This window comes from Elephantulus edwardii, unplaced genomic scaffold (genome assembly GCF_000299155.1).
Source record: "Elephantulus edwardii isolate Elephantulus edwardi_28Jun2011 unplaced genomic scaffold, EleEdw1.0 scaffold00144, whole genome shotgun sequence".
Classification (NCBI taxonomy): domain Eukaryota; kingdom Metazoa; phylum Chordata; class Mammalia; order Macroscelidea; family Macroscelididae; genus Elephantulus; species Elephantulus edwardii.
The window spans coordinates 171,701-184,810 of NW_006399894.1; positions in this window are offsets into that span (position 1 = coordinate 171,701).

The following is a 13,110-nucleotide window of genomic DNA, read 5'->3' on the forward strand; positions in this document are numbered from 1 at the left end:
AACAATGAATGAGTGGAAGCCCAAAATCTCTGTAAATGTTTATGAAAATTAATAAAATATAAAAAAAAAAAGAATGGGAATCCCAGAACACTTAATTGTGCTTAAATGAAACCTAGACCAAGATGATATTGTTTGAAAGGACCAAGGGAATATTGCACGGTGTTTTAAAATCAGGAGGGGTATATACCAGAAATTTATCCTTTCTCCATACATATTCAATCTGTATGCAGAGCAAATAATTTATGAAGCTGGACTTTAGGTAGAGGAATGTGCATCAGGATGGGAGGAAGACTGACAAATAAACTGTGCTTGCAGATGACACAATCTTGCTTCCGGAAACTGAAGAGGACTTGAAATGTTTATTGCATAAGATCAAGGACTATAGTCTTCGATATAGATTACAGTTCAACATCAAGAAGACAAAAAATAAAATAAAAAAGAAGACAAAAATCCTCACCACTGGACCAACAGGCAACATCATGACTAAAGTTGTCAGTGATTTCATCTTGCTTGGATCCACAATCAACATCCATGGTACCAGCAGTCAGGAGATCAGGAGACATATGGTACTGGGCAAGTCTTCTGTGAGAGACTTCTCCAAGGTACTAAAGAGCAATGATGTTCAGTCTGAAGATTAAAGTGTGCTTGATTCATGTCATGGTCTTTTCAATCACTTGCTATGCTGGACAATGAGTAAGGATGATAGAAGAATTACTGCCTTAGAATTAGGATGTTGAAGAAGAATACTGAATATCCCATGGACTGCCAAAAGAACAAACAGATACATTTTGGAAAATGTGCACCCAGAGTGGTCCTTGAAGGCAAAGATGGCAAACCTTTGTCTCTCATACTTTGGGAATGTTGCTATAAGAAGCTATTCCTTGGAGGAGGACATCATGGTTGGAAAGGTAGAGGGTCAGCAAAAAAGAGAAAGACCCTCAAAGAGATGAACAGACACAGTGTCTATAGCAATGGGCTCAAGCATGTCAAAATTGATGAGAATAGCACAGAGTAGGGCAGGGTTAAGGTTCATTGTTCGCAGGGTGGTTTTGAGTCATACTCAACAGCACCCATCAACAACATGATGTTAATGAGGCAGGATACAGTATATAAGATAAGGATGTCAATCTCTTTTTACATATTAGAGGTTAAACTAGGGAGGATCTACCAGAAAGACCTAACTTCCAGTGAGAAAACAGAGTTAGCAATGTATCCTCTGAAGGCAGGGTCCCTATGCTGAGAAGCTTCTAGACCCAGGGGAAGATTAATGCCAAATCACACTGGGATCTCTGAAGATATCTAGGCCCACAGATGCTGAAAACAGAGAAAGACTTTCATCCAGAGCCAAAAGAGAAAGCAAGCCTTCCCCTAGAGCTGGCACCCTGAATTCAGAATTATAGTGTCCTAAATTATGAGAGAATATATTTCAGTGTTAAAGCCTTTACTCGAGTTATTTCTGTTACAGCAGTACTAGATACTACACTTGATCTTAGCCAAAAGTACTCTGTGTGTAAATGAGGTATCATCTACATAATGCAGTTGCTATCACCTGCTATGCATCTAAAAGTTGAACAATGAATAAGGATTACAGAAGAATAATTAATGCCTTTCAACTATAATGTTGGGAGGGAGTACTAAATACTCCATGGATTGTCAAAAGAACATACAGATATGTCTTGGAGAAGGTACAGCCAGAGTGCTCCTTGGAGGCAAGGCTGGCAAGGCTTGATCTTACATACTTTGAGCATGTTGCTAGGAAAGACTATTTCTTGGAGAAGGACATCATGCTTGAAGAGATGAGGAGCAGTGAAGGAGAGGAATACCCTCAACCAGGTAGACTGACATAGTGAGTACAGCAAAGGGCTTGAGTGTGTCAGAGATTGTAATGTTGGCACAGGATAGGACAGGGTTCAGATCTTTGTTTATAGGCTCACTATGAGTTATACTTGATTCAAAGGCACCTAACAACAACAGCAACATGACTAGATAACTAACTGATAAAGAATGGTCAGCACAAATAGTTGCAATGCAGACAAATATAGGCAGTGTGTGTTTAAAGCCTATCTCATGACCCTGTCCTTCTTTGACCTGGGTTACTACCTTTACTGCCCAGCTCGACTGCTTTGTGGGAGGGTCCAGCTGCTAACGGCATCTTAAGTCTCATTTATCTTCTGTTTTCCCTAGCAATGGCCCTATCTCACTCTTCCCTGCATTCCTCTATCTTCCCTCCTTTCACTGCAGATTTTCTGACTTGCACCATTTCCCCCTTGACCTGATCTATGTGGTAAGGGAGGCTCAGTTTTGGGAAAAGACATTTGTTGAAACAAGAGTTTCATCAGTAGTGAATTTGCATCACCAAACCCAGAAGATGTAATTTTACAGGTGAGGAAATAGGCTTAAAGAATAGAAGGAATTTGCTAAGGCACTGAGCTATGGTCTAAGAGTCCAACTCAAGTTGAGTCAGCATCCAGAAGTTCAACTCCAGTGTCTCCAAAGCAGAAGTCCTCACATCTCTGCAGCCATCAAATCTCTCTCACATCACCTCTGCACCACACCCACAGCTCTGCTCAGATGTACACGACTCACCACACAGGCCTCCACATTTTAAGGGCAGGGATATACTGTACCCCTGACTTTGCTCAAGCTAGTCCTTCCATTTGGAAACCTGTGCTCTTTTATTTGTGTGGCCAACACTGTCTGCTGTTTTTGACCCAGCCTGGCCCTTCTGGGGACCTCTGACTTAGCTTGGGTATGACCAACCCACAGTGGTAAGAAGAGATACGTGGTGAGGGAGGCCACATGGAATTCCACTTCCTCTGCACACAACTAGAGCACTTCGTGTGTCAGCACTGGACTCTTTCCCTTCATTTCCCGAGCTCACTGTGGCTGCTTCTGTGACTCCGTCTACCTGAGGGTCAGAGGCCAGAGCTCATAATCTAATCCCATGAGTTTGACTTAGCCTGGAGTCCCTGTCCTCCTCAATCCGACCACATTGAGCAGTGGGAAAAGTGAGGATGCACCCCACAGTCTGGGACCTTCAACAAAGAGCCCTTCCTTTGACTCTTGGCTGGCAGAATATGGTTCATCTCTACTGACACTTCTGACCTCCCCCACTGTCCTACACAAATGCACCAAAGAAAGACAAGGTTTGCCAGAACCACAAGGGCAGTTAGAGATCTGGGCTGCTACCCTTATACAATCCTAGTGTTCAGCCACTACCTCCCTGAGTCTCGGTTTCTTACTCTGTAAAAATACGCAGAATCTCTCCTATGGGCCTCTGGTAAGGATCGAGTAAGCAACTCAGGTGAAGTTCGGGGGCAATGCACAGAAACTGTCATTGTAGATTGCTTTCACTGTTTTGAAGACAGGCAGGCCCACAGACTCTGCTTTGTGTTTTAGCTGTGTTTGAATAATCCCCAGATGGATTGACACAGTGACTGCTGCAATTTACTCTAATGTCAGAAATGATGAGGATGGCACAGGATAGGATAGGGTTCAGATATGTTGTTCATAGAGTTCCTATGAGTCATACTTGACTTGACAGCACCTAACAACAAAGAACTCAGCTCATCAGGCTGCTGTGAGATTAACTTATGGCATTGAGAAGGCACTCTGGTGGTGAAGTACACATGCTGGGCTGTATGTCGGTTGGACTCCACTGGCTGATCCTCAGGAGAAAGCTGGACCATCTCCTTCCATAGCAATCTATGGCCTTGGAAACCTGATGGAGCATTGCTGGGAGATGGAATCAACTTGGCAGCAGTGGGTTTTTGTGACATTAAGAACATGTGGTAGCCACAGTGAGGACATGAAAAAATTAGGGAAGATTCAGTGGGATCTGGAAAAGATGGGTAATAGTGGGCATAGCTCAATAGCAACTAATTTTATATGACAATGTATGGGAATGATCATATGAAACACAATGTGAATGAAGGAATGTGTGAAATACAACATATTCAAATTAAAAACAAAACTTTAAAAAGACACCTTTGGAGGTGTCTGCCTGGACATGATCCCAGCTGTGCCTCTTCCAGCTGTGTGACCTTGGAGTGTCATTTTATCTCTCTCAGTCTCCATTTTCTCATCTATAAAAGGGAGATAACAACAGGATTTTCCATAGAGATCTTTATCTGGATAAAATGAGGTTGTTGAAGTGAATAATGTGTATGACACAGCCTGTCTGGCTGTGCTAAATGTGGTCTGGGTTCATGGAACAAGCTCTCAAGTAAGGGTCACCTCTAGGGTGTAAGAAACCTTTGACCCTCCTTGCCTTAACCACCAGCATGGGGCAGCTCTGGCACAGTGGGAGGATTACTGCCACCTCCTCCTGATTCACTGTATGATGAAATATAAATAGCACTGTATGTTCAAGTGAGGACAGAAAAGTGAGTCTGGTTTGCTCTCTCCTGGCCAAGCAGAGAGGCTGCTGAGCTGATACAGGGACTGTGGGGGATGGGAACTTGTGGCTAAATCAGTATTTTCTGGCTAATGCACAGGCCAGGGAATAGCAGGTGTAATAAGTGCAATCACTACCCCCTTTATGTAAATATGTGATCAAGAGCACCCTGGCTTATAGAGTGTCATGACCAGTCGAGTCCACAGCTGATTCTGAAGCTCTGGGTCCCATTGTCCCTGTGGCTCTTCTCAGGGTCATGGACTCGGGGTGGCCAGGTAGACCTGATACGGGGCCCTGGAGTGATGTTTCTGGCCCCCAGAAACCCTTAGCAGAGGAGGGACAGAGAGCTGTGGGCAAAGTCCTCTCCTAGGGACTAAGACTTGTCATCACCCAGATCTTCAACTTCTTTTTTTCCCCCTAGCTTTGTGTGCAGTGGTTGGGGATATATTTTCTTTCACTTTTTCTTTTTGAACCAAGACTGTGCAAGTCCCTGCCCGCCCTCTTTCCAAGGTGACGACCATGTTCATCCCCATAGTCACTGCCAGGAGGAGTGAAGGACTGCATGTATGTGTGTGCCATGTCTGTGTGCACATATGTGCACATGGCTCACAAGTAATTCCTCATATCCAAGCACATGCATGCTCAGAACTACTGTTGAGTGTGCACTGTCTCAGTGAATGTAGATCCAGATATTGCTGTTGTTGTTATGTGCCATCGAGTAGCCTGCAACTCAACAATTACAGCTTGCTTAGCTCTACAATCTTGGTACTAGCAGACAGGAAATAAAAAAAATGAATTGTATTAGTTATCTGCTTTCAGGGACCTCTCCAGATACTGAGATGCAACAATGTTAGTCTAGAGACTAAGGTGTTCCTGATACAGGCCATGATCTTTGCAATTACTTGCTATGCATCAGAGAGCTGGATAATGACTAAGGATGACAGGAGAAGAATTTATGCCATTGTGCTGTGGTGCTGGAGAAGAGTCTTGAACACACCATGGACTGCTGAGAAAACAAACAGGTCTATTTGGAGAGGACGAAACCAAGTTTCTCCTTGGAGGCTAGGATTTTGAAGCTCTGTATCACATATTTTGAGCACATGGCCAAGAGGAACTGGTGCTTGGAGAAGGACATCATGCTCAGAAGGGTGGAGGGACAGCACAGGAGAGGAAGACCCCAGATGAGATGGATTGATACAGTAACTGGGGCAATGGAGGAAGGTATGTTGGCTCAGGACAGGGCAAGCTTCAGAGCTGTTGTACACAGGGTCACTATGAGTCACTATGAGATTAAGATAATAGTAATGAAAAAAGAGGGAGCCATACACACATGCATACACATACACATACAGCTGCAAGCATGTGAATGTGCACATGTGTGTGCACGATCATACATGCACATTCACACACACACACACAAACACACACACTCACACCTCTGCACGTGTGAGGTCCCTCCTCACCCTTCTTCCACCCTCAATGTGCATCTGAGTCTCTTAGCCAGCCACAGGGCCTTCTCTGGCTGCTAGAACCACAAGAAAATTAACTTGTCTTTTTCCCATACAGCCTTTAGCAAGTAGTCGATGGAAGCAGATGGACGATAGCATCCAGATGTCAGGTCATAGCCACTGTCCTGTAGCTTCTTTCTCCCACAACACGTTGCTATCACTTCATGGCTTAACAAGTCTCTCAAGAGGTCCACAACACTGGCATGGAGATTGAGACCCCACAGCGGCAATGTACCCATAAGCACACCCTTCCCTGGTTCCCCTCTATCTTACCTCCCCATCCCTAACTATGCTACCTGGGGTCATCTCCCAAATAAATGATCTGTTCCTCCATCTTTGGCTGTCTCTGAAGCAATCAAAGTAGAACAAGACGTGGACACTCTTGGCCTATCTTGTATAGCATGTGTTAATTCTTCAGATATGTGAACCCAGGCACACACAGGCAAATTACAGACACATGCAGACACAGAGACAGTCAGAGTCACACAGACACAGACACACACACAGACACATGCAGACACAGCAGGATGCAGGCATTTAGAGCAGGCATTGTGTAGCACCTAGTGCTGTGCACAAACCATCTCCATTATTTCCCCACAGCGATGTGAAGGAGGCCCATTTTATAGATGGGGTAACTATTGTCTCAATACAAGTAAAACAATTGTGTATCTTAAAGTTAAAGGCAAAGGGAACTGAATCAGGTAGATTCCAGGCCAGTCTAGAAAGAATTAACACCCACACAGCCAGCCATCTTGATGGTGGATGCAAATGTAAGGGTGGAAGATGATCCCCAGCCCCGTGGAGCTTTACTGGCTTCCCTCCTCTTGCTCTGGCCATGCACCGCAATGACTAGGCAGAAGCACACTACCTCTTATTCTCTGGATGCTTGGCCCAAAGGGAGACAAGCCCAGGTCAGAGACCAGCAGGCCCCACCAAAGCTCCAATCTAGCTCACATGGGCACTGACCTCTCCATGTCTCTGGGGTGTGTCTCTGAGCCTGCTTCCTCCTACTGCAGCTGGCATAGTACCATTGTCTCATATGGTGGTTGAGTCACCCACATGATAGTTCCTTCTTCCCAGTGAAAAGGATTTTCCTCCCACTGAGAAAGCTTTTCCTAGAGGGTCAGTGACTATTCCATTGGCCCTCAGATAGAGAACTGCTGGTCCCGACTCCTGCTCCAGGACAAACCTACCATGTGCTCTCCAGTTCAGAGAGGTTGGATGGTGAAGTCTAAAAGCCAGGGACTCTGCCCCACCAGCCCTGGACTTACTTTGTGGAACCAGCCTCCCCACAGCAACATTACCTGCTGCGCAGAGAAGAAAGCATGTGGTCAGGGAAGGCTTCCTGTAAGGGGTGGCTCTAAACCTGAAGAGATTGCTCTTTTTCCTAGATATGTTGGCTGAATATGCACTAGCTTCTGCATAGAAAGATCACCATTATGAAATAGAGCAGCATATGCCACCACATCCAGCAGGCCAGCCACGGGGTATATGCAAGCTTTGACTGTAGGGCTTAGAAATGCATGCCTGGCAACCACAAAATCAGGCCAGAAGAGCTCACACCTCACCCAGCACAGCTGAGGAAACTCATGGGGGATAATATAACCAATGTACTTTTCCAGAAAACTCGAAAACTTCCTCTTGGCCATGTTTCTGGCCTGATGACAACCTTGGAAGACCTCCCAAGCCTGAGTGATTGTAGGCTTCTCTTAGGTGGCTCTATAGGTGCATCATGAGGGCTAGAGGCACACAGTCGATACTAACTAGTATCCTTCCAATTGGAAAGGGCAAAGCTCCCCAACTGATCTTTTGATTTCCTGACTGCAAATGCCAAAAGTGTTGACTGTGGATGCAGACAAGATGCAATTTTTAACAACCTCAATCTCTTCTCTATCATGATGCCACCAATTGGCTCGGTGGTGAAAATCTTTGTTTTCTTGATGTTGAGATGGAATCCATATTGAAGACTGCAGTCTTTGACCTTCTCCAGCAAATGTTTCAGGTCTTCCTCAGACTTGGTGATCAAGGTTGTGTCATCTGCATAACACAGGTTGCTGATGAGTCTTCCTCTAATCCTGATGCCACATTCTTTCAGTCTCCCAAATGATCTTTTTTGCAATAAGACTAAAAAGGTATGGAGAAAAGACACATGTCTGACCCACTCTTTTCTTGATTTTGAACCATGCAATGTTCCTTTGCACTGTTCATATGACAGCTTCCTGCTTTAAGTACAGGTTTCCATAAGCACAATCAAGTGTTCTGGATTCCCATTCTTCTCAATGTTAGTGACATTTTGTTGTGATCCACAAGTCCTCTGCATAATCAGTAAAATGCAAAGACTTTCTTGTGATACTCTCTTCTTTCAGCCAAGATCCATCAGACATTGAAAATGATTGATTGACACAGTGATTGTGGCAATGGGGGTAGGTAGGTCAGAGACAGTGAGCTTGGCTCAAGAAAAGGCAGGGTTCAGAGCTACTGTTTTATAGAGTCGCTAAAAGTTGCAGTTGACTCAACAGCACATAACAACAAGGCTCCTCAGTCATGCCCCACAAGCCTACATGGTCTAACTGATGCTCTGCTTTCTCCAAAAATATGAGCTGAGCTACTCCACTTGTGGAAGCAATAGTTTTGAATGTACAAAGGAAACTACTATTATTGTAGTTGTTATGTACCATAGAGACAGAACTGATTCATAGTTGACCCTCCAGTGGGTTTTCAGAGGCAAGAAATTAAATAAGAGGAGATTGCTCATATTTTCCCCACAGAGAAGCTGGTAGATTCGAACAGTCTACCACAGGGTTAGCAGTACAATCTCTTAGCTCCAGGTCAATAGAACTTGCAAAGAAAATTAGAATTGTTAAAACACTAACCAGAAAAGAATTTTTTTCACATTCTTTGTTTTGAGTACAAGTTTACCTTATTGCTTTTTCATTAATCATTCATGTACATTTTATAACATTATAATTTAATTAATATGATTAATTAATTACAGTGTTCAGTTAATCTCTTATTGTTTCCCTTCATCCAACTTATCTATTCATTATTCCTCTCTGCCTCTCTTCTCATCCCTGTTAACCCTCCAAGATTGATTCTATTTGTCAACCTTAATTTTTTTTTAATAGTGATCTTACAGAATGTGGAAATTATTGAACACTATCATTAATATCATATGAAAGCAAGATTCTGATGAAAATTATCCAAAAATTACTGGAACAGCACATCAACAGAGAACTGCCAGATGTACAGACAGGGTTTAGAGGAGGTCATGGCACGACGGATATTATAGCAATGTTAGATGGATTTTGGCTGAAAGCAGAGAGTACCAGAGGAATGTCTCTCTGTGTTTCATTGACCATGCAAAGGCCTTTGACTGTGTGGATCACAACAAACTGTGGCTAACTCTGAAAACAATGGGAATCCCAGAACATTTGATTGTGCTTATGCGAAACCTATACTTGTACCAAGAGGCAGTTGTCAAAACAGAGCAAGGGAACACTACATGGTTTAAAATCGGGAAGGGTATACACCAGGGATGTGTTCTATCACCGTACCTTTTCAATCTATATGTGGAACAGATCATCCTAGAGGCTGTGCTCTATGAGGAGAAAAGTGGTATCAGGATTTGAGGAAGAATCATCAACAACCTGAGTTATGCAAATGAGACAATCTTGTTTGCTGAAACTTAGGAAGACCTGAAGCACTTGTTGCAGAAGGTCAAAGACTGTAGTCTTCAATATGGATTGAATCTCAACATCAAGAAAACAAAGATTCTCACCACTGGGCCAACTGGCAATGTTAGTATGGACGGTGGAAGAGATTGAGATTGTTAAAAGCTTTAGTTTGCTTGGATCCACAATCAACACTCTTGGTACCAGCAGTCAGGAAATCAAAGGATAAATTGCACTGAGAAAGTCTGCTGTAAGGGACATCTCAAAAGTACTGAAGTTCAATGATTCCAGTCTTGAAAATAAGGTGCACCTGATCCAGGCCATGATGTCTGCAATTACTTGCTATGCATCAGAAAGCTGTATAATAACTAGGGGTGATAGATGGAGAATTGATGTCTTTGAGCTGTGGTGCTGGAGGAATGTACTGAATATACCACAGACTGCCAAGAGAATGAACAGGTTCATCCTGGAGAGGGTGAAAGCAGGCTGCTCCTTGAGGTAAGGATTCTGAAGCTATGTCTGACATACTTTGGGCATGTTTCTAGGTGTGAATACTCCTTCGAAAGGGACATTATGCTTGGGATTATAGAGGGACAGTGCAAGAGAGGAAGACCCTAGATGAGATGGATTGACTCAGTGGCAGGGGTAATGAGAGTAGGTGTATCAGAGACAATAAAATTGGAACAGGATAGAGCAGGATTTAGGGCTCTTGTACTTAGAGTCACTGCAAGTTACAAGTGACTTGACGGCACATAACACAACAACATACTATAATTTTATTTTGTACATATGTCACTCAGTATTTGTTTTATTTTTGTCCACTTATTGCACTATTTTACAAATTCCTCATCATTTTTAGTGATGCATAGTATTCCATTGCATGAAGGTACCACAGTATCTAGTCTTCATCCATTTACCGGTACTTGGGTTATTTTCTACAAACTGTAATTTTACATAATGCTGCAACAAATATGGGTGCAAACGGACCAATCTGCCTCACAGATTTGTTTCTTTGGGATAGATTCCTAGTAGTAGATTTGCTGAATCTAATGACATTTCTATTCCTTACTATGCATCAGAAAGCTGTATAATAACTAGGGGTGATAGATGGAGAATTGACGTCTTTGAGCTGTGGTGCTGGAGGAAATGCCAAATTGCTTTCCATAGTTGCTGCACCATTTTACATTCCAAGTCTTCTAGAACCTTGCCAGCTCTCTGTCTGATATTTTACTGAACATTGCTATTTCTCCTAGGGTGAGGTGATAACTTATTGTTGCTTTGATTGTAGCTCTGTAATAGCTTTAATTATGGTATTAAAGGTACTGAATAGTATTGAATATACCATCAACTGCCAAATAAACATATAAACCTGTCAAAAATAAGTGCAAACATGGGGTTCCTTAAAGGCAAGGATGATGATGATGAAATTTCACTTCATAGGCCAGTCGTTGGAAAAATCATGGCGGGAAAGGTCAGGGAAGGAGGAAGACACAGTAACTACAACAATGGACTTGAATATGACAGAAATTGTGAGGATGGTGCAGGATGGTCCAAGGTTCATATGTGTTATCCACAGAGTTGCTATGAGTCTTAGTGGACTTGATGGAACCTAACAATAGATCTTGAACACATTGTCATGTGTTTCTTGGTCATCTGAAGCTTTTCTTTTTTTCTTTTATGACATGTCTATTCATGTTCTCTGCTCATTTTATTTTTTTACATATAGATAAATCCATAAGTTTTATTTACTACACTTCTATGTTACTAATTTTCATTGCAATAAATGTCTTAGAAAAGGAAAAACATATGAAAGTTCAATTAGAGTGCTCCTTAGATGCAAGGATGGTGAAGCTTCATCTCTTTGGTTATGTTATTATGTCCTTGGAAAAGGACATCATGGTTGGAAAGGTGGAGGGTAAGTGAAAGACAAAAGAGCCTCAATGAGATGGATTGACATAGTGGCTGCAGCAATGGGATCAAGTATGTCAGAAATAATGAGGATGGCATAGAATAGGTCAGGTCTCAGATCTGTCTGTTGTTCATAGAGTCACTGATAAAAGGTTTGGAGAGAAAAGAAGGGGTGAATCTGAAATAGGATCGGGAGTACTCAAGTCAACCATACAAGGTTCACATGTGAAGAAACAAGTTGTTTTCACCTGTGCACAGGTGGGCTGAACTCACAAATGAGAGGTCAGCAGCTTTTGCTGTTAGAAAAAGCATTGCATCTTTTTTTGTTTTTCTTAATTGCAATGCCTTTACTTCAAGAACATAAACAGTTACTATAAGTGAGGACCTTGCCAGATGGAATATACTGGAAGGAAATCAGCTACATCTTGAGGCTTGAATTGGTTCTTAAATTCCTTCCCCTTGAGAAATGCTGAGTGGGTTTTTCCCTTTTGATTTTCTAAATTCAGATTTTTTGTATCTTTAATTATAATACTTTGTCTTCCCAAGATGCCCTTTGAAATCTTCTGTCCAGCTCCTTAACGTCCTGATTTCTTCACTTTGTTTGGCTTCTTGGTATTCAAATGCAATATTCAAATTCTCTTCTGACATCTATCTTGATCTTTTTTCCCTTCTCTGTCTTTGTAATGACTGTTTGTATTCTTCATGCATGATATTCTTGATATTCTCTGATAGCTCATTTAGTCTTTTTTCATTAGTGTTAAAGGGCCTCAAACCTATTCTTTTTTTTTTTTATCTGAGAGTTTATTTTAAGCTAAAACTTTTTAGTGTTAACAAAATATCATTTAATACTTTATTTCCTGATTTCTGGTACCAAGGATGTTAATTGTGGATCCAAACAGATGAAGCTATTGATAGTTTCAATCTCCTCTCCATCCATCATGAAGTTGCCTATTGGTCCAATGGTAAGAATCTTTGTTTTCTTGACATTGGGAAGTAATCCACATTGAGGCTGCATTCCTCGATCTTCTAGAACAAGTACTTCAAGCCCTCCTCACTTTAAGCAAGCAAGGTTGTGCCATCTGCATAACGCAGGTTATTGATGAGTCTCCCTCCAATCCTGATGCCACACTCCTCTTCATAGAGTCCAGCTTCTCATATAATTTGCTCAGCATACATACTGAACAAGTATGGAGAGAGAATACAACCCTGACACATTCCCTTCTCAATTTTAAACCATGCAGTGTTTCCCTGCTCTGTTCACACAACAGCCTCCTTGTCCAGGTATAGGTTCCATATGAACACAATTAAGTGGTCTGAGATTCTCATTCTTTCCATTGTCAGCTGTTGTTATGATCCATACAGTCATATGACTTTGCATAGTCAGGAAGTATGAGGATGGCACAGGATAGAACAAGATTCAGATCTTTTGTTCAGAGTGTCCTATGAGTCGTATTCAACTTAATAATACCTAACAACAACAACAAATACTGTATCAGGTAAAAAAACAGCTTAACCATCTTTGTTTGGTTCTGTTAGAATTGGCTTCTCTTATTAAGTCTTGAACATCATAAAACTGGTTCTTTGAAACTGCAGTTTAGTCTATTGTTCATTTTTTTAAAAATTTAGT